Source organism: Trachypithecus francoisi, unplaced genomic scaffold, assembly GCF_009764315.1.
Source record: "Trachypithecus francoisi isolate TF-2019V2 unplaced genomic scaffold, Tfra_2.0 Lachesis_group16, whole genome shotgun sequence".
Taxonomy (NCBI): domain Eukaryota; kingdom Metazoa; phylum Chordata; class Mammalia; order Primates; family Cercopithecidae; genus Trachypithecus; species Trachypithecus francoisi.
Window position 1 is genome coordinate 50,908,316 of NW_022681461.1, and position 22,923 is coordinate 50,931,238.

Sequence of the window (22,923 nt, forward strand, 5' to 3'; positions counted from 1 at the left end):
CTTTAGAAACAGGTGAGGTGAAGAAATTGTCGTGGGCCAATGGCACTTTTATAGCTAACAAAAATTATTGTTTGCTAAACAATTGGGAAAGAACCATTCATTCCCAGTGATTAGATTGAGTAGGGTGGGTAAATATTAGAACTAAACTTGTAAATCATTTTCTCAACTTCAGACTCTTCCCAGAATTATAACACAGCAGAGAGAACCTACTGTTTTAGAGAAATGTGGTAATTGCACCAAAGATCATTCATTGACCTAACCAAACTTTTTGACTTAGTGAACATACATACCCAATTGTAGTTTTTTTAGTGAATGAGACTGAGAAGAATTCTCTCACCTTAAGGTTATGGTTAATTATGGTTGATAATGATAGTAATGAATATAATGATATGATAATATAAGTGACAGCCATATTGAGTGTTATGCTCATGTCCTTGGGCTAAGCACTTTTTTTGTATTTTTCTTAACAACTCTGCAGTATAGGGGTTAACACCATTTTACAGATGAGGAAGACAGACCCTAGAGAGAGGATAGATATTTACCCAGGATCTTGGTTTGAGAATACACTTCTATTCTTTTTGGTGAACACTTATTTCAGCAGGCAATGAAAATCATTGCTGTTTAAAAACTGATGTGTAGTAAGGACAATGCTTTCACATCATGTGCCCAATATTTGGAAAAGTTGTTAGAACTTAATGACAAGGGGCCATTATAGCAGGAGAATACCACGCGTATATACCCAAGGACATTTGATTTTACTACTTCTATCAGTTATCTAAGATTGGGAAATATCTCTTTAATAGTTGTATTACTTTCATAATAAGTAATCCTAAACTCTATTTTTAAACCAGCTTTGAGAGAAGAAAGAATTCTAAACTTTCACTTCCAAAAAGTGACCATTTTTACTGTTTTGCAGTATTTCCTTTTCATTATTTTTTCCTAACAGGCATCAACTCATTTCTGAAATTAACATTTTTTCTTACAGTAAATAGTGATTTACCCTTACAGCTTTTCTGATTCCATTGTTTTCTCTGCCCATCCCCTCCTGTTACTATAAGGCTCTATAGTTTATCAATGCTTATTAATTCATAAGAAATACCCTGAGTTTGGCACTGACATTTCTCTTTCCATTTCTCTAAGCCATCATCATTAACTGTGGTTAGTACTGAAGATAAAGCATGTTTCTTTTTAGGCAGTAGTGTATGTAATATATATCAGTTGTTCTATGTGTCCTCTGACTAGTTTAGTTAGCTTCTCTGAAACTTCGTTCCTTCAAAGGAGGATAAAATAAGATTATACACAAAAAAGACATAGTGTAATATCTGCTCACATAGGTATTAATAAATAATAAAGCAATACCACTAATCAGTTAAGTTCATTTTATTTTAAAGAATGCTTATTTTCCTACCTCTTGTTTTTCATCTGTTCATTCTTGTCTAGAAAGTAAATTTTATTGATGCTTACTAAAGCAAACGATTTTATTGATGCTTACTAAGTGTTATATGCCAGTTTTCTTTATAGATATTATCAATGTCCAGAATTGTGGAATTTGTTGAAAGTGACTGCATTACTGTTACTTTTGATGATAATTTTTTTAATGTTTGGTAATGAATAGCTTTGTGTTTATCTAAATAAGTAGATATAATCTATTTTCCTCTGAGGCTTGATGATGGTACTAATATATCTTTCTGTTTTGTTTAAGGCTTTCCAAGCTTTGTGTGTGTGTGTGTGTGTGTGTGTGTGTATGTGTGTGTTCATTACTTGTGAAGCTGCTGCTGTTATGTCCTGTGATGTGTGTTACAGTCGTAAAGTATATTTGGTATTCACCGGCTCTTGCCATGCCGCATTTACTAATTTGGGGCTCATCTTTTTTTTTGTTGTGTGTCCAGAGTGCTATTCGCAGAGGTCAGCTTGCATTCTGTGAAGCCAGTTATTTTGTTTTCTAATTGATATCATGTGTGAAGCGTGATGTACCCAAGATTTCAAGAAGGAAAACATTCGGCATAGTTATAAATCCATTTCCCGGTAGCGTTTGGTAATGATTTGTCTATCTGTTACTCTTTAGTAACTATCGAATATAATTAGGTATATGGAAAGACAGCCTAATTTGGTGAAATGAAACAAATTAATAAAGATAAGAGAATAAATTGAATAACTCTATCTTTAAGAAAATACCGTAGTTGGAAAAGTGCCCAAAATTGGATTTTGCAGGGCTTTCCCTAATTTGCCTTTGTAAAATAAGTAGCTTTTCCCCCCTTTGGTTTGAAAGTGAACTCTTTGATCTTGAAAGTTATAATCATGAAATTCTTTTGTCTTTGCTTGCATCAGGTTAAGTTTAGAATTATTGCTGCTTAATTATTTATCCTAGACATCAATGAAAGATTAAAAGGGTGGATTCTATCTACCTTCCAATTGTGTCAAGGTAAAGATTGTGTTTTCAGTATGGGTTTCTTTAGTGCTACTTTGCTAAACAAACAACAGAGAGAGAAGGTTGTAGGAATCTTGGCTGACCATAAAGGCAAGAATTTAGTCTGGCTGTCTGGAATTGGCAAAGAGAAATTTGTCCCTTCCTTAATGCTATTGATGTATTGATTTGGGAATTTACAAGTTTGTTTATAGGGCTGAATTGCTTTTAAAAAAACTATAGCTAATGTTTCTTGGGTTCTGTGATTGTTAATATTGAGTGTCAACTTGATTGGATTGAAGGATGCAAAGTATTGTTTCTGGGTGCGTCTGAGGGTTTTGTCAAAAGAGATTAACATTTGAGTCAGTGGACTGGGAGAGGCAAACCCACCCTCAAACTGAGAGTGTACCATTTATTCAGCTGCCAGCATGACTAGAGTAAAGCAGGCAGAAGTTGGAAGGACTTAACTTGCTGAGTCTTCTAGTCTTCATCTTTCTCCCATGCTGAATGCTTCCTGCCCTTGAACATCAGACTCCAAGTGTTTCAGCTTTTGGACTCTTGGACACCAGTGGTTTTCCAGGGGCCCTCAGGCTTTTGGCCACAGATGAAGGCTACACTGTTGGCTTCCCTACTTTTGAGGTTTTGGGACTCAGAGTGGCTTCCTTATTCCTTAGTTTGCATATGGCCTGTTATGGGACTTCACCTTGTGATATCAAGACTCCTTAATAAACTTCCCTTCATACATACCTCTATCCTATTAGTTCTGTCCCTCTAGAGAACCCTAATTAACACAGGTACCTACTGTGAATTTGAACATTTTATGATATCGGGATTGTAGGACTTCATTTTGTATTGAAGAAACAGAGGTTCTGGCAATTTAACACATGGTTCACAAAAGTAGTCTCAAGACTCCAAGTCTCATGCTCTTTGGTTACTCCCAGGCTTGTTTCCTTTGAAAAATGTGGGCATTAAAAGTAGTAATTTTATTTATCATTACACTATGAATTTGTCATTTTCAAAGGAAAATAATTAATATTCCTGCATTCTGTTTTTCGTATCTTTTCCATTGAGCTTTCTCATTACTTTTTGCCCCACCCACCATCATTTCCCTTAATTTTCTTACATCTTTCTGTCTGAATACAGAATAATGGCTCCAATAAGCAATAATCCTTTTAAAAAGCAATTTTATTGAAATATAATTCACAAAGCATACAATTCATTCAAGATGTATAATTTAATGAGTTTAAGTATATTCAGAGCATTACACAGCCATCATCACAATCAATTTTAGGACACTTTTAACTCCCCACAAAACTCCATACCCTTTAGCTGTCACCCCTAATCTCCATATTCCACATTTCTCCTGGCCCTAGGCAACCACGAATCTACTTTTTGTCTCTGTGGATTTACTTATTCTGGACATTTCTTATAAACAGAATCATATGATGTGTTGTCTTTTGTAACTAGCTTATTTCACTTAACGTATTTTCAAGGTTCATCCATGTTACAGCATGTCAGAACTTTCTTTCTTTTTATTGTTGAATATTATTCTGTTTGGCTTTACCACATTTTGTTTATCCACTTATCAATTGATGGACATTTGCCACTGACAGACAAATGGATAAAGAAAATTGTGGTGTGTGTGTGATTGTTAATATTGAGTGTGTGTGTGTATGTATGTAGGTATACACACCATGGAATATTATTCACCCTTAAAAAAAGGATATCCTGCCATTTGGGACAACGTAGATGAACCTATATGACATTATGATAAGTGACAGAAGACAGACACGGAAAGAAAAATATTGCATGATCTCTCTTATATGTGGAATCTGAAAAAAAAGAAAGAGCTCCGATACACAGATATATAGAATAAAATAGTGGTTACCACAGCAGTGAGAGGGAGGAGGAAATAGGAGATGTAGGTTAAAGGATACAAAATAGAAGGTATGTATGAACGGGTTTAGATAGTGAATGTAAAACGTGAGGCCCAAGGTTAATAAAATTTTATTTTCTTAAAGATTTTTATTAAATAAGTAGATTTTGGCTGGGCATGTTGGTTCACACCTGTGATCCCAGCACTTTAAGAGGCCAAGGTGGGCAGATGGCTTGAAGCCAGGAGTTTGAGGCCAGCCTGGGCAACATGGCAAACCTTGTCTCTATAAAAATATGAAAAATTAACTGGGCATAGTGGCACACACCTGTTGTCCCAGCACTTGGGAGGCTGAGTTAGGAAGATTGAGGCTGCAGTTAGCCATGATTGAGCCACTGCATTCCAGCCTGGATGACAGAGCAAGACCCTGCCTCAAAAAAAAAAAAAAAGTAGATTTTAGCTACTCGTCATAAAAAAGTAACTATGTAAGATGATATATCAGTTTGCTCCACTGTCATAGCCATTTTACTCTCTGTATTCCATGACATCGTGTTGAAAATCTGAAATATAAACAATAGAATATGTATTTAGAAATTGACGGACATTGGGATTGTTTCTATTTTTGGCTATTTTGAATAATGCTGCTATGAACATTTGTGAACAAGTTTTTATGTGGATACATATTTTCATTTTGGTAGATAGATCTCTAGGAGTGGGATTAGTGGGTCATAGGGTAACTCACTGTTTAACCATTTGAGGAACTGCCAAACTATTTTCCATAGTGGTTGTGCAATTTTACATTTGCACCAGCAGTGTAAGAAGGTTCTAATTTCTCCACATCCTCACCAACACTTTTTTTTTCAAGAAAGTGATTTTATTTTTAAAAATTTTGATTTTTGTTTTAAGTTTTGGGGTACATATGCAGGACGTGCAGGTGTGTTACATAGGTAAATGTGTGCCATGGTGGTTTGCTGCACCTATCAACCCATCACCTAGGTATGAATCCCAGCTTGCATTAGCTATTTTTTCTAATGCTCTCCCTCCCCCCACCCCCTCCCCTGACAGTGGTGTGTGTTTTTTCCCCTCCCTGTGTTCATGTGTTCTCGTTGTTCAAATCCCACTTATAATTGACAACATGTGGTGTTTAGTTTTCTGTTCCTGTATTAGTTTGCTGAGGATAATGACTACAGCTCCATCCATGTTCCTACAAAGGACAACATGCTCTCATTCCTTTTTATGGCTGCATAGTATTCGATGGTGTGTGTGTACCACATTTTCTTCAACTGGTCTATCATTGATGGCCATTTGGGGGTGATTCCTTGTCTTTGCTATTGTGAGTGGTGCTGCCATGAACATACATGCGCATATGTCTTTGTAATAGAATAATTTATATTACTTTGGGTATATACCCAGTAATGAAATTGCTGGGTCAGATGGTATTTCTAGTTCTAGATCTTTGAGGAAAAACTGCACCTTCTGCAATTGTTGAACTAATTTACATTTGCATCAACAGTGTAAAAGTGTTCCTATTTCTCCACAACTTCACCAGCATCTGTTGTTTCTTGACCTTTTAATAATTGCCATTCTGACTAGTGTGAGATAGTATATCCTTGTGGGTTTGATTTGCATTTCTCTAATGATCAGTGATGTTAATACTAACATTTTTTATTATCTGTTTTCCTTTTTAACTATAGCCATCCTAATGAGTGTGAAGTGATATCCCATGTAGTTTTCATTTGCATTTCCCTGATGACTAATAATATTGAACATCTTTTCCTATTATTTTTGGCCACTTCCATTACCTTTTTGGAGAACTGTCTATTCAGATCCTTTGAATATTTTCTTCTTTATTGCTTTTGACTTCCCTGATTAGCCAGGTTACATTTCATTTCTATAGGAATGATGAGTAAAAGAATTCTGTCCTGATGCCTCTAAGTAAGTGACACTTGAAAGCATGAGTTTGGTTTGTGGGTCTTTCACTACAAAGAGAGCTTATCAAACCATAGGAGAGATCAGATGAACATACATTATGTTATTCTTTGCTACTTTGTTCATGTGTAACATTTTCTTTGTTTTTATATGAAATTAGCATAATGCTTTCAGCTGGAAAACTGCTAGAGATGTTTTAATATTTGTAGCAGCAGTAGTAGGCATCTCTTGATTTGCTGAGTACTTTCGGTATAGTTAACAGCATATACTACAGTCATTATATTTATTGTCTTATTTAATTCTTACAATTGAAGAAAACCCCAATCGTGACAGGTACCGTTTTCTTCTGAGAGGTTTACAAAAGTTGAATAATTGCCCAAATTCATACAACTAAAATGTAGTAGTCAGGACTCAAACCCAGGTCTGCCTCAGTACAGTTTTTATTAAGATAAAATTCATTTGCTGACATTGCGTGTTTTTGGTGGTTGTGTTTGTGTTCACTTTACCTTGTCATTTTGTGTTATTGGAGAAAACTGAGAATGATATTTGGACTTTTTTCCTATCCTTCTCCATTTTCTTTGTGATTGGTTAATGTATAAGGTTTTGCATTATTAAGACTTTGCCTAAAGGTCTTAATGAAAAAGATGTTTGAGCTAAAGTATATTAATTTTTAGTGTTTTACTGATTGCATATTACACTTTATATTTTTAAAGGTGTGTTGAAGTGTTTTTATCCCATTTCCAAAGATGTTAGGTTTTTAAAGCATCACATTTACTTTGGGTAATGAAAAAAAAGTAGTATCATTCATTATTCTCTCACAAAGCTGTTTTCATATCCCTTTTCATTGTATTTTCTTTACACATTATTTCACAGAGTTTCTATGTTCTCTAATTAGTTCACATTTTCCTAGAAAGATTTTTGATGTAGCGACATAATTTAATGGCTTACTTTCCATTCAATGAAAATATTATTAGTAATCAAATGATTCATTTTTGATTGAATGTTTAAGTTGTTTCCCATTTTTTTCTCTTATTTATTTATTGAGATGGGGTCTTGCTCTGACACCCAGGCTGGAGTGTGGTAGTGTGGTCATGTCCACAGCAGTCTCCATCTCTGGGTGCAAGGGATCCTCCCACCTTAGATTCCTGAGTAGCTGGGACTACAGGTGCATGCCACTATTTCTGGCTAACTTTTAAATTTTTTGTAGAGACAGGGTCTCACTATGTTGACCAGGCCGCTTGTCTTGAACTCCTTGGCTCAAGCAGTCCTCTCACCTTGGCCTCCCAAAGTACTGAGATTATAGGCATGATAATCTCATGCCTGGCCTATGAGTACCTTTAAAGGATGGTTTTGAAATTCATTTTATTGACTAGGGATCTTATTTAAATCCATAGCTTTAAAGCAATTATTCTTATTTTTTTTTTTTTTGGACAGTTTTATCTTTTAAAAGAAGATGAAGTTGTCACTGTGTTGTTCTACAGGTATTTGGGTTTATGGTTGTAAGTATACAAGGTATCCTCTTGATATCATAATCTCATAAAGGTTATTGTCTGTTCCTGAAGATGTTCAAATAGAATGGTTGGCAGCCTTTCAGCTGTGTTCTGGCCAGTTGTCATTTATTCATTCTCTGGTAAGCAGTGGTGGTGAGGAGAGCAAGGGAAAATAAGTTGGCACAGCTTCTCCTTCAAACCCTGTCTGTTGCAACAGCAAACATGAGGTAAAGATTTCTGTAGGTAGGACACAAAATGTGTTAACTTTAAAATAAAAATATTGAAAACTTGATCCAGGCTGTGCAAGGCTTTTTGCATGTAAAGATTTATGAGACATTTTTGGCCTTCTAGGAGCTCACAGTCTGGTAGGGGAAACATGGTGTTAAGTACACTAAATGTATTTAAAATTTAGAAATGTTCAGGGGAGAGATAGAAGACACATGAACAGATTATTTCAAACCTTAAGCAGCATTCTCAGGTAGCAGAGGGAAAGACTAGGAACTAGAGGAAAGAGGCTCAATAGCTCACCTGTATGTTTCTTTTTTCTTTATATATTCTGTGATATTGAGATGTAATTCATAAATATACAGTTCACCTATATAGTGCATAATTTAGTGACTTTTTGAATAGAGTTTTGAAAAGTTTACTAAAATCAATTTTAGAACCTTTTCATTACCTCATATGAAAGCCACATCCCTTAAGCATTGAACCCTAATCCTCCCATACCTCCCTGCTTTAGGGAACCATTAGTCTACTTTCTGTCTGCATAGATATCCCTATTCTGGACACTTCCTATGGATTCATACAGTATGTTGCCTTTTGTGTTTGGCTTTTCAATTGGCATAATATTTTCAAGGTTCATTCTTGTGGCAACATGTATCAATACTTTTTATAGTGTCTTTTTAGGATTGAGTAATATTGTGTTGTATGGCCATATCAGTTGATGAATATTTGGCTTGTTTCCATTTTTCTGGCTATTATGAATAATGGTGCTGTGAGCCTTCATGTATAAGCTTTCATGTCGACGTATGTTTCATCCTTGTTTTGGTATGTATCTAAGAGTGGAATTGCTGGATCATATGATAATTCTGTGTTTAACTGTTTTGAGGAATGCCATACTGTTTTCAAAAGTGGCAGTTCTGTTTTACATTCTCTCCAACATCTACTTTTCTTCTATTCTCTCCAAATAAGGCAGATCCTCCTGGGTAGATGTTACAACTGAAGCATTATTAGCTGTTACCTTCATTCTTTTTTTAATTTTTAATTTTTTTGGGTATATGGTAGGTATATATATTTATGAGGGTACAAGAGGTGCTTTGGTACAGGCATGCAACATGAAATAAGTACATCATGGAGAATGGGGTATCCATCCCCTTGAGCATTTATCCTTTGAGTTGCAAACAATCTAATTACACTCTTTATTTTAAATGTAAAATTGAGTTGTTAACTGTAGTCACTGAATTGTGCTATAAAATACTTAATCTTATTCATTCTCTTTTTTCTTTGTACCCGCTAACCATCCCTGCCTCCCTGCCAGTCCTCCACTACCCTTCCCATCTTTCTGTGTCTGGCTTATTTCACTTAGCATAATGCCGTCTAGTTTCATCCATGGTGTGGCAAATGACAGGACCTCCATTTTTAAGGCTGAATAACATTCCATTGTTAATATGTATTACGTTTTCTTTATCCATTCATTTGTCAGTGGACACTTAGGTTGTTTCCATATTTTGACCACTGTGAATAATGCTTTAATAAACATGAGAGTGCAGATATCTTTGTAAGGCCGTGATATCTTTATGAGGTAGTGACTAATGAACGTGGGAATGCAAATGTCTTTACAAAGTTGCGTATGCTACTTTATGTATATACCCAGAAGAAGGATTGCTAGGTCATATGGCAGTTTTATTTTTAGTTTCTTTAAGAACCTCTATACTGTTTTCCATAATAGCTGTACCAATCTGCATTCCCACCAATAGTGTAATAGGGTTCCCTTTTTCCATCAACGTTCTGTGTCTCTTGTGTTTTTGGTAATAGTCATCCTAAAGGGTGTGAGGTGATATCTCATAGTGGTTTTAATTTGAATTTCCCTCATAATTAGTGATGTTGAGCAATAGGTATCATCTTTTGAGAGTAACCAATAGCAGTCCTGAATGGTTTAATGTTTATTATAATAAGGATGTTTGTCCTAGTATAAAAGCCACTAATATTTATATAAATAAAAGTTTGAAAACTTATGGTTTATTTTCTTTGATTACTGTAGGATTAATAGTTTTAAAATTAATTCCAATATTAACTGAAGATAAACATACAAATATCTACCTTCTCCTGATAAGACAGGAAGATCTCGCAGTACCTGGCTTGCTTTTTCACATGGCAGTGACCACTTGGTGCTAAGTAGCAGTTAGAAGCTTCCTTTAGATGAGTGTGTTTTCTAATTTGGTGCACTTCTCTAGGCTTGTAGATTTACCTCATCTGCCTGACCCAAGTAGTCCTTGGAAGTGTGTCCTTTATTTTAGCATTACAAATAACTTCATATGTGATCTCAGTTTGTCTTTGTAACAACTCTCTCTTCGACTTCACAAACTGCTCTTCAAAAAAAATGTTGTATGATTGAACAGTAAACACATAGAAAAATGTCAGCATCACTGGTTGTTGGGAAATGTGCACACCACTGGAAAAACTAAAAAAGACTGACAATACTAAGTATTGGAGAATATATGAAGTAACTCGATATCTCATATATTGTTGGCACAAATGTAAAATGTACAACTACTGTGGAAAAGCATTGTGCAATTTCTTATAAATATGAACATAATTCTACCTGATGATCCAGCAATTCCACTTCAGATATTTACCCAAGTAAATGAAAACATGTTGAGATAAAAGACTTGTACGGAATGTTCATTTCAGCTTTGTTAAGGATAGCATATTTGAAAACAACTTGATTTTCTTTATTCAGGAATACTGTGCAGCCATATAAAAGAACAAGATCATGTCTGTTGCTGGGACATGGATGGAAGTGGAAGCGGTTATCCTCAGTAAATTAACACAGGAACAGAAAACCAAGCACCGCATGTTCTCACTTATAAATGGGAGCTGAACGATGAGAACACATGGGCACATAGAGGGGAACAACACACACTGGAGCCTGTTGTGGGGGAGGGGGAGGGAGAGCATCTGAGAAGAATAGCTAATGTGTGTTGGGCTTAATAACTAGGTGATGGGTTGATCTGTGGAGCAAGCATGACACACGTTTACTTATGTAACAAACCTGTACACCCTATACATGTACCTTGGAACTTAAAAGTTGAAAAAGAGGAAAAAAGAAAACAACTTGAATATCCATTATTTGGTCAATAGGTAAACAAATCGTTGTGTATTTGTATAATAGAATACTACTAGCAGTAAAAAGGAATGGACCACTGCTGCTTGCAACAACACAGATATATCTTGAAAACATGTTCAGTGAAAGAACCCAAACACAAGAGTCCATATACCATTCCTTCCTTATGAACTTCAGGAATAGGCAGAACTAATCTATGTGGGTAGAAATCAGAGTAATGGTTGTCTTGAGGTGGGAGTAGGGAGATAGACCAGGAAGGGACAGGAGGAAATTTTCTGGACTGGGTTTATATTTGCATCATCCAGTATAATAGCTATTAACCACATATGACTAGTGATCAGTTGAAATAGGCTAATCCCAATTGTGATGTGCTGTATGTATAAAATATATAACCTTAGTATGAAAACAAGTAAAATACCTTATTGATAATGTTTTAAAAATTGTTGCATATTGAGATGAGAATTTTGGGATGTATTGTGTCAAAATATATTTAAAATATTTTACTTTTTTTACTTTTCAGATGTGGTTACTAGAAAATTTAAAAGGATATATGTGGCTCACATTGTATTTCTTTGGTCTCTATTTTAATTGAGGTGGCAATTATACCTTTATACCTGTATTTATGTACTTGTCAGAATTTACAATATCAAACTATACAATTAAGATCTGTTCTTTTTACAGTATGTTATTCTACTTCAGTAAAACAAAAGTATAAAAGCTACCCTTTTTTTCATACCATGTACAATGTTTGGCATTTGGTGTACATTATGTCCTATATTAAACATCATAATAATCTTGTAATATAGGCGATATTTACTAATGGGTTTAGAAAGTCTAAGTAACATACCCAAATTAACTTGAAAATATTTGGTAACATGGAGATTTGGAGATATTCTTTTCGTTTGACTATAATTCTTGTGGTTTTGCAGTTGTATCATGTTGCCTTACTAATTGTGATAAAAGTGTGAGTGTAATTTAGGAATAATTTAAATTTTACTGTCAGCCATTGACTGATTTCTCAACCTGTGTTCCATGTGGAGGTGAATGAGTCATAATATTTCTGAAAGATAATTCTCTAACTGCATAGGAATCAAGTAACATTGCTACTGATGTTTCAAGGAGAAAAAGAATGTTCAGTCTAAACAAATTGTCCAGGGTTGGAGAAGAAACATAGAATGTGCCAAAATTAAAATCAATACATTGTTCTGAAAAAGAGAGATTAACTTTTAACATTTTGTCTCCCAAAGTCCTGAGATGGGGATGTGAGGCAGTGCTTACTCCTGTATTTTCCTAATCAGCTGTGAGTCTGTTGTAGCAAAAATTAATAGGCGTTGCAGGATCATGAAGAAAAGCTCTTTCATCTTGCCCAGCTCCAAGAGGGTGCTATATTTTCAAAGCCAAGCATTGTATGATTGAGCAATAGATAAGGAGGGGGGGCGGCCTTTCCTGGGGATTCTTGACCGCTAGAAGAGTTCATTTCAGGCCATTTGTCACGGCAGTGATTTCCCCGGAAATACCCTGTGCCAAGGTTATGTTTTGGCTATTCTATCCCCTTTTATTTATTTACTTTCTGAAATCATGGTGGAAGATAGTTGTCCCTGCCCTCTCTCATCATCCTAACCCTTTGTCTAGGGGCTCCTTCGGAGCACCATGGGGTGGGAATGATTTTCAATGGGACTCAGCAGGTTTGGAAGGTTTTAGGGAGTTAGTGTGGTATAAAAATGGCCAATAGAAATCCTGCATTTTGTTTAAGCATTTTTTAGCGTGGTAAATATAATTTAATATGGAAATGTGATCCATTGTCTAATGGCAGGTTTTCTCAGCTGTGTACAGTAAGGCTTCTGTCGCCTACTGTGGATTCAGTATTTATTACACTCAACCCTCTTTTGTTGTTCTTATGTTTTGTTTGTGGGACTTTTAAAGGTGATTGCCTGTCTAACCTTGCAGAAGAGTTTATTAAATTTAACTTGCTATGCATTAGAGAATGAATTTGTTGGTCTTTTTGAACAGCGCTCTATGTTATTAGTAGTTGGGGCATGTTTTTTTGATTCCTTCAGTTCTTCCTGGGCATGAAAACTCTTTTTGTACATTTGTTGAATCTATTTCCATGCTGAGCTTTTTATATACTACACAATGACTCTTTGCAGTCGAAAGTTGTAGTTTGGCCTTATTTTTAACTTTAAAAGGACAGCAGGAACTTACCTTTTATTAACATTCACTTTGCACCCTGCAAGTAGATTTTTAAGTATGGTTTTTCATTATCAAAATGAAATTTTAACTGACTGTATTATGTTTGTTTAATAGAATACCATTCAGTACACATAAGTCATGTATGAAATGGGTAGGGAAATAAAAAATAAAAGGTTTATTGCTTAAAAAGAAAACAATTATGTTGACTGCTATTCTTTAATTGATTGTTTTATTTAAAATAAAAAACATTTGGAGATCATGGAAAGTTGAATGCTATATCCAAACTTATAATAGGAAAATTTTAAATGGAGGTCTTAATATTTTACTACTTACAATTTTTGCTTCTATTCATCAGTTCCCTTTTCTCTGCTCTCTGCCCTTTAGTATTCCCAGATTTGTTACGATCATTTAAGATACTTTACTCTGAAAATTTACAATTTCAACTTTCGAAGTTACTACATTTAGAATCTCCATTGCCCCCTGTACTTTATTTTTATCCATTTTGGGGGTTTATTTTGTATAAAAAGTTTATACAAGGCTTTTTGTGTAAAAAGTTCTCTCACTTGAATCAAAATCATGATCTCTGAGGATTATTAACTGACATGAGTAGTCTGTGACCAAACCTGAAGGCTGTTCAGGGTGTCCAGCCGTGAGTTTCCGGCTCTCAGTCACAAACCAAAGGGCATTCTTTAAAAGATCAAACGAGCTGGACACTGGGAGGGTTTTAATGATGCCAGTTAACATCAGAGGAGCTGGGCTCAGTGGTTGCAAATTGTGCTCATCTGAATAAATGCCACTGATCTGGAAATAATGACATGACTAAAATGATGGTAATTGTGTGCTGTTCTAACATTCCAGTGAATAAAATATACTGGTTTAAGCTTATATAATGGATAGGGTTTTTTTTTGGCCAGGGGGTAAATGGGGACAGGGAGTATAGAGGCGGAATCACTGAAGGAGGGCAGTAGACGAAATGACATTAATGTTTTGAAAAGGTTTTGGAATTTGAAATCTGATTGGAAGCATTATGTTTGTACAAGAATTATTAGGTCTGTTTTAAAAAGTATTTTATTTAGCATGTACTCTCAAATGATCTAGAATTAAACTTTTATAAACAATGGTGTTATTTGTTGGGCTTAAACTCATTTCTGTGCTACATAAACATGTCCATAAAAACAGGAGTATCCCACCTTCACCATGCTTAGGATAAAATATCACTGAGAGACTCATTTCCAAAAACTCTAGTGATACCAAATTAGACTTAAACTTGATTAGATGAATAAAATCACATATACTGAAATTGTTAGTGAAAGAAGTTAACTTGCTTAGGGAAATTTGGAATTAAGACAGCGAGACTGGTAAGTCTTTTCATAGTTATATAATTTATCAGAAAGCCTCACTAGCATGCATATAAGCCCAGAAATTGTATTTGAACAATGCAATATATACCTTTTCTTTTAAAGGTGTTTATTTTAAGTTTAGAAACATTATAGTTGAAGGAAAAGGATTCTTAGAGTTCGTGGACTGTACTATTAGTTGGAGGTCATTCTAAAGCCTTTTTCATGTTTTGAATATACATTAGGTATCTTTTGTGATTTAGATGACGTTATACCACATAGGTCTTTTTTTTTTTTTTTAATTTTGAGCTTTATTAAAAGCTGGGCTTATTTCTTTTCACAATAGCCTGGTGGAATGTATTATGCCTCAGGTTCTAAATTCAGCAGTAATGAGTAAGATGTTCTCTGGGGGAGAACATTCTTTTTGCTTCAGAGCCATGGCACACTGCCTCTACTTATGTAACTTGTCATTGGAGCAATTTACTTGCTTAAACAATTTGCGAGGTTATATGACTTTGATCTGAAATGGTAGAATAACAGGTCAAACAAAGTGATGTCATTGACCCTATTTCATTTATGGTATACTTGTAACCTCAGTCAGAGTGGATTTCCTTCTGTTCCACTTGTTTGGCTCAGGTACTGTATCCACATTGTGGACTTCATAGAAAAGCGATTGGCAGTGACTTCTACTATGTAGGATCTTCAAAAGTTTTTAGATAGCTTAGGCTACTGAATCCAAATCTGTGGAGATAAAGCTTAGACTGTTTATTTTTTGAGTTCCCCATGACTTTGATGTTTAGTGAAGTTTGGGACCATTATTAAGAACACCAATATCTAAAGTGATTTATGTATAAGCCTGCCCATGGGGTGTGGAAAGAAAATATTGGAGTATTTCTTATTTATCTTTTATCTTTAAAAGATAAATTAAGCTTTACTAATATGTAGCATATGGATTGGTGGTTTCCTTACTTGCACTTACATCAGAGGATCATGTATTATGTACAGTAGCCAGGTATTCTGAAGGAAGAATGGAGAGTTCCACAATAAAGATTGATTGTAATACCATCTCTCTGTTAGAATACGGCATTTCTTAGGAGTTTATGCATACCAGTTATATGAATTTATATTGTATATCTATATAGGGGTGTGTGTGTGTGTGTGTGTTTCCATCATTTTGTTAACCATGCTTATTCCAGGTGTGGATTGTTATAAGGTTTATGTGAGGCACTGTTAACCTTGGCTTTGTGGAATTTCATTTCATTTTTTTTTTTTTTTTTTTAATTGAGACTAGGTCTCCTGCTGTTGTCCAGGCTGGAGTGCATGGCACAATCTCGGCTCACTACAACCTCTGCCTCCTGGGCTCAAGTGATCCTTCTGCTTCAGCCTTCCAAGTAGCTGGGACTAAAGGTGTGCACACCCACGCCTGAGCGATTTTCTTGTATTTTTTGTAGAGACTGGGTTTGCCATGTTGCCCAGGCTGGTCTCAAACTCCTCAGCTCAAGTGTCCCGCCCACTTAGGCCTCTCAAAGTGCTGAGATTACAGGTGTGAGCCACTGCAGCCGGCCTGAATTTCTTTATCCTTTATGGTTATGCTTAAGCATGACTCCACACAAAAATTACTTGCCTTATTTTTTGAACCTTGCAATCACTTAATTTTTTTAAATTTTTAATGTTTATGGGTACATAGGTGTCTATATTTAAGGGGTATATGAGATATTTTGACACAGGCATTCAATGTCTAATAATTACATCAAGGTTAATGGAGGTATCCATCACTTCAAGCATGTATCATTTCTTTGTGTTATGAACATTCCAATTATACTCTTAGTTACTTTAAAGTGTGCAATAAATTATTGACTGTAGTCACCCTCTTGTGCTATCAAATACTAGACCTTATTCATTATATCTAACTACATGTTTGTACTCATTAATCATCCCTGCTCCTGACCACCAACTATCCTAGCCAGCCTGTTGTAAACATCCTTCTACTTTCTACCTCCATGAGTTCTCGATTGTTTTAATTTTTAGCTGCCACAATTGAGTGAGAACATGTGAAGTCTTTCTATATCTGGTTTATTTCACTTAATATTCTCCAGTTTCATCCATATTATTGTGAATGACAGAATCGCACTCTTTTTTTATGGCTGAATAGTATTCCATTGTGTATAAGTACAACATTTTCTTTATCCATTTGTCTGTCCTTGAACACTTAGGTTGCTTCCAGATCTTGGCTATTGCAAATAGTGCTCTAATAAACATAGGAGTGCAGATATCTCTTCCATGTAACTGATTTTCTTCTTTTGGATATACACTGAGCAGTAGGATTCCTGGATCATATGTTAGTTCTATTTTTAGTTTGTTTAGGAACATCCGTATTGTTCTTCATAGCAGCTGTACTAATTTACATTCCCACCAACAGTGTTTGAACGGTCCCCCTTCTCCACATTATTGCCAGCGTTCTTTATTGACTATCTTTTGGATATATCATCCTATCTCATTTAGGGTGAGATTATATCTCACTCTAGTTTTGATTTGTATTTGTCTGCCGTTCAGTGACATTGAGCACATTTTCATATACCCGTCTGCCATTTGTATGTCTTCTTTTGAGAAATGTCTTCAGATCTCTTGCTCATTTCTTAAGTGAAGTACTAGATTATTTCCTATATAATTGCTTGAGCTCCTTTTATATTCTGGTTATTAACTCCTTGTCAGATGGATAGTTTTCAAGTGTTTTCCCCCTTTCTTTGTTGTCTGTTCACTTTGTTGATTATTTTCCTATACAGAAGTGTTTTAGCTTGATGTGAGCCCATTTGTCCATTTTTGCTTTGGTTGCCTGTCTTTTTGATTTGCATTTCTCTGATGATCAATGATGTTGAGCACCTTTTCATCTACCTGTTTGCCATTTGTGTGTCTTTTTTTTTCAGAAAGGTCTGTTCAGATCTTTTGCCCGTTTCTTAATTGGATTATTATATTCTTTTCCAATTAAGTTGTTTGAGTCCCTTATATATTCTGACTATTAATTTCTTGTCAGATGGATAGTTTGCAAATATTTTCTGTCATTTTGTGAGTCATCTTCACTTTGTTGATTGTTTCTAGAAGCCCAGACCAATGTCCTGGAGTATTTCTCCATTATTTTTAAAAATTTAAGTCTTCAATCCATTTTGATTTGATTTTTTTTTTTTTTTTTTTTTGAGATAGAGTTTCACTCTTGCCCATGCTGGAGTGCAATGGCATGGTCTTGGCTTACTGCCACCTCTGCCTCCCAGGTTCAAACGATTTTCCTGCCTCAGACTCCCAAGTAGCTGGGATGACAGGTGGCTGCCACCATGCCTGGCTAATTTTTGTTTTTTGTTTTTTAGTAGAGACAGGGTTTCACCATGTTAGCCATGCTGGTCTTGAACTCCTGACCTCAGGTGATCCACCCACTTCGGCTTCCCAAAGTGCTGGGATTACAGGTGTTGGCCACCATGTCTGGCCCTGATTTGATTTTTTTATATGCTGAGAGATAAGGGTCAAGTTTCATTTTTCTGCATATGATTATCCAGTTTTCCCAGCACTATTGATTGAGGTGACTGTCCTTTCCCGTGTTTGTGCTTGGCATCTTTGTCTCAAATGAGTTCACTGTAGATGTATGGATTTATTTCTGGCTACTCTATTCTGTTCCATTGGTCTATGTGTCTGTTTTTATGCCATTATCATGCTGTTTTGGTTACTATAGCTTTGTAATATTTGAAGTCAGGTAATGTGATTCCTCCAGTTTTGTTGTTTTTGCTTGGGATGGTTTTGGCTATTCTGGGTCTTTTGTGGTTCCATGTAAATTTTAGGATTATATTTTCCATTTATGTGAAGAATGTCTTTGTTATTTTGATAGGGATTGCAGTGAATCTATAGATTGCTTTAAATAATATGGATGTTTTAACAATATTGATTCTTCCAATTTATGAACATGGAATATCTTTCCATTTATTTTTTGTGTGTGTGTGTCCCCTTCAGTTTCTCTCATCAGTGTTTTATAGCATTCATTGTAGAACTCTTTTACTTCTTTAGTTAAGTTTATATTTAGGTATTTTATTTTATGTAGAGGTATTTCATTTTATTTTATTTTGTGTATAGATCTCTTCTTTGGTTAAGTTTATACTTAGGTATTTTATTTCATTATTATAAGTATTATATGTGGAATTACTTTCTTGTTCCTTTTTTTTTCGGATTATTTACTGTTTGCCTATAGAAATACCACTGATTTTTTAATGTGTGTGCATGTGTTTTTTTTTATTCTTTAACTTTCCTGAATTTATTTGTCCTAATTTTTTTTTTGGTGAAGTCTGTAGGTTTTTTCCAATATATGATTATTTCAACTGCAAAGTAGGGTAATTTGACTTCTTCAATTTGGATGCCCTTTCTTTCTGTTGTCTAATTGCTCTAGCTAGGACTTCAGTTCTGTGTTGAATAACAGTAGTGAAAATGGGCATCCTTAGTCTTGTTCTAGATTGTAGAGGGAAGGATTCCAGCTTTTCCCCATTCAGTATGATACTAGCTGTGGGTCTGTTTTATATTGCTTTTATTATGTTGAGTATGTTCCTTCTATCCCAGTTTTTTTTAGGGTTTTTATCGTGAAGAGATGCTAATGTTGAATTGTACTGAATGCTTTTCCAGCATCAATCGAAATGATCATGATTTTGGTGCTTTGTTCTATTGATGTGATATGTCACATTGATTTGCATATGTTGAACCATCCGTGCATTCCTGGGATAAGTACCACTTGGTCAGGATGAGTGATCTTTTTAATATGTTGTTGCATTTGGTTTGCTATTATTTTATGGAGGATTTTTGCATCAGTGTTCATCAGGGATGTTGACCTAGAGTTTTCTTTTTTTTTTTTTTATTTGCGTTTTTCTGGTTTTGGTATCAGTGTAATACTGGCCTTGTAGAATGAGTTTGAAAGTACTTCTGTGTCCTCTATTTTTTGTAATAATTTAAGAAGTATTGATTTTACTTCTTCTGTAAATGTTTCATACAACTCATCAGTGAAGCCATCAGATTCTGGGCTTTTTCTGATGGAAGACTTCTTATTTTGGCATGGATCTCCTTACTTGTTATGGGTCCGTTCAGGTTTTGGATTTCTTCCTAGTTCAAATTTGTTGGTATGTGTCTAAGAATTTATTAGTTTCATCTAAGTTTTTAATTTATTGTCATATAGTTGCTCATTGGTAGCCTCTACTGATCCTTTGAATTTCTTCAGTATTAGTTGTAATGTCTCTTTGTTCATCTCTGATCTTATTTGGGCCTTGTTTTTTTTTTTTTTTGGTAGTCTGGCTAAAGATTTGTCAGGTTTTTTTTTTTTATCTTCTCAATAAAACAACTTTTGGTTTTATTCATCTTTGTATTGTTTTCTTGACTTCAATTTTATTTATTTATCTTCTCATCTTTGTTGTCTTTTTCTAACTTTGGGTTTGATTTGCTCTTGCTTTTCTAGTTCTTGAATATGTATCATTAAGCTGTTTATTTGATGTTTTTCTACTTTATTGATGTAGGTGCTTATTAATGTTGAATTCTATCTTAGTATGCTTTTGCTGTATCCCATAAGTTTTGATATCTCATGTTTCCATTTTTGTTTCAAGTTTAAAAATTTCCTTCTTAGTTTCTTTATTGACCCCAGTGGTCATTTAGGAGCATATTGTTTAATTTCTATGTGTTCGTATAGTTTCCAAAGTTATTCTTGTTATTAATTTCTAGTTTTATTCCATTGTGGTCAGAAAAGATACTTTACATGATTTTGTTTTTCAATTTCACAATACTATTTGTGGCCTAATCTTTGGTCTATCCTTGAAAATGATCTCTATGCTGAGGAGAAGAATGTGTATTTCTGCAGCTGTTGGATGAAATGCACTGTAAGTATCTATTAGGTCTATTTGTTCTGTACTGCTCATTACGTATTTTTGTTGATTTTCTGTCTGGATAATCTGTCTAATGCTGAAGGTGGGTTGCTGATGTCTCCAGCTATTATTGTCTTGGGGTCTATTTCTCACTGTAGCTTTAGTAATATCTGCCTTTATATCTGCGTATGCCAGTGTTGGGTGCATATATATGTATAGTTTTTTATCCTCTTGCTGCATTAACCCCTTTATCATTATGTCATGACCTTATCCTTTTTATGGATTTTGTCTTGAAATGTGTTGTCACTGCTCCTGCTCTTTTTTGGTTTCCATTGGCATGTACTATCTTTTCCATCCCCTTAATTTCAGTCTATGTCTGACTCTATAGGTGAAGTATGTTTCTTGTAGACAGCAGATAGTTGAATGTTGTTTCTTCAGTCTATTCAGCCACTGTCTTTTGATTGCAGAGTTTAGGCCATTTACATTCAATGTGATTATTGATAAGTAAGGACTTATTACTGCCATCTTGTTCATTGTTTTCTGGTTGTTTTGTGGTCTTCTCTACCATACTTCCTTCCTGTCTTCCTCTTTGTAAAAGTGATTTTCTCTGGTAATATATTTTAAATTTTTTACTTTTTGTTTTTTGTATATCTCCTGTGGGTTATTGATATGAGGTTATCATGAAGCTTGCAAATAACATCTTACAACCCATTATTTTAAACAGATGAGAACCTAAGTCTGCAAAAACAAACAGAAATCTAATAAAAACTCTCACTTTAACCTCATCCTTTATGGTTTTTATCTTTTTGTTGTTTCTGTGTGTATCTTATATACTGTCTATGTGTTAAAAATATGTTAGCATTATTTTTGATAGCTTTATTTTTTAGTTTTTCTATTCAAGATGTGAATAGTATACATACTATAATTACAGTGTTATAATATTCTGTCTTTGTTTGTGTACTTACTATTTACTAGTGAATTTTGTGTTTTCGAGATGATTTCTAAATCCTTTTCTTTCAGATTGAATAACTCCTTCAGCATTTCTTAGGGGGCAGGTTTGATGTTCATGAAATCCCTCTGATTTTGCTTGTCTGGGAAAGTCCTTATTTTGTCTTTCATATTTGAAGGATATTTTTACTGGATATACTATTCTAGGATATAAATTTTTTTCCTTCAGCACTTTAAATATGTCATGCCACTCTCTCCTAGCCTGTAACGTTTCCACTGAGAGTCTGCTGCTAGACTTATTGGAACGATTTTGTATGTTATTTGTTTCTTTTCTCTTGTTGCTTTTAGGATCCTTTTAAAATCCTTGACCTTTAGGAGTTTGATTCTTAAATGTCCCGAGGTAGTCTTATTTTGATTAAAACTGCTTGGTGTTCTGTAACCTATGTGTACTTGAATATTGGTATCTTTCTCTAGGTTTGGAAAGTTCTTTGTTATTATCTCTTTAAAAATCTTTGATTTTGATCTTTCTTTCTACCTCCTCTGAACCAGTAACTCTTAGATTTTCCTTCTCTATGGTTCATGTATACAGCATGTAATGAAATACACATATATTCTAGTGTGCTACTAGTAGCTACTAGAACCACTTAGGACTGGTTAGGGTTTAGAGTCAGCAGTTACAGAGCAATATTAAAAGAAGGTTTGACTCTAAGTTATGATTCTAAGTTAGAAATGAAAGACAACCTTGGGCCAGGCAAGTGAACCTGCTTTCTAAGCCAACTCCAGTTCCTTGAAAAGTTAAGCATGGAGTTACTATATGACCCAGAAAGCCCATTTCTAGGAATGTACCCAAGAAAAGTGCAACTATATAAACTACACATGAATGTATGAATATTCATAGCATTATTCATAATGGCCCTAAAGTAGAAACCACCCAGATGGCCATTTAGCCAACTGACCATTTTTATTTAATCATTCATGTTTATTTCTCCAACTAAAATGTGTGTTCCTACTATGCATAAGGCTCTTTTAGATGTTAGAGCTATAATGAGATAAAGGGCAGACATGGTTCTTACCCTCAGGAAATTTCCATTCTAAGTTGGCTGTCTGACCAAATGGTCATTTAGCTTTAGCCTTTTTTTTTTTTTTTTTGGAGACAGAGTCTCACTTTGTCACTCAGGCTGGAATGCAGTGGTGTGAGCTCAGCTCACCGCAACCTCTGCCTCAGCCTCCCGAGTAGCTGGGACTACAGGCATGTGACACCACGCACGCCTAAGTTTTGTAGTTTTAGTGGAGACAGGGTTTCACTATGTTGGCCAGGCTGGTCTCGAACTCCTGACCTCAGGTGATCCGCCTGCCTTGGCCTCCCAAAGTGCTGGCATTACAGGTGTAAGCCACTGTTCTCAGCCTTATTTAACCAGTAATGGTACACTTACCTGTTTTCAGTTGTGATGAAATCTACAAAGCAGAGATCTAAGTCACTTTGGGAATTTAGAGGATTTAAACTAATCTGAGAATGTCAGTAAAATTCTTATTATT

At 35.0% G+C, this 22,923-nt stretch overlaps 1 protein-coding gene across 10 annotated transcripts in view; it reads left to right on the forward strand.

Annotated features, from left to right (window-relative positions):
• The window catches only part of FOCAD (focadhesin), a 326,657-nt gene that overhangs the window by 144,171 nt on the left and 159,563 nt on the right, over window positions 1–22,923 (forward strand). The window lies entirely within an intron of this gene.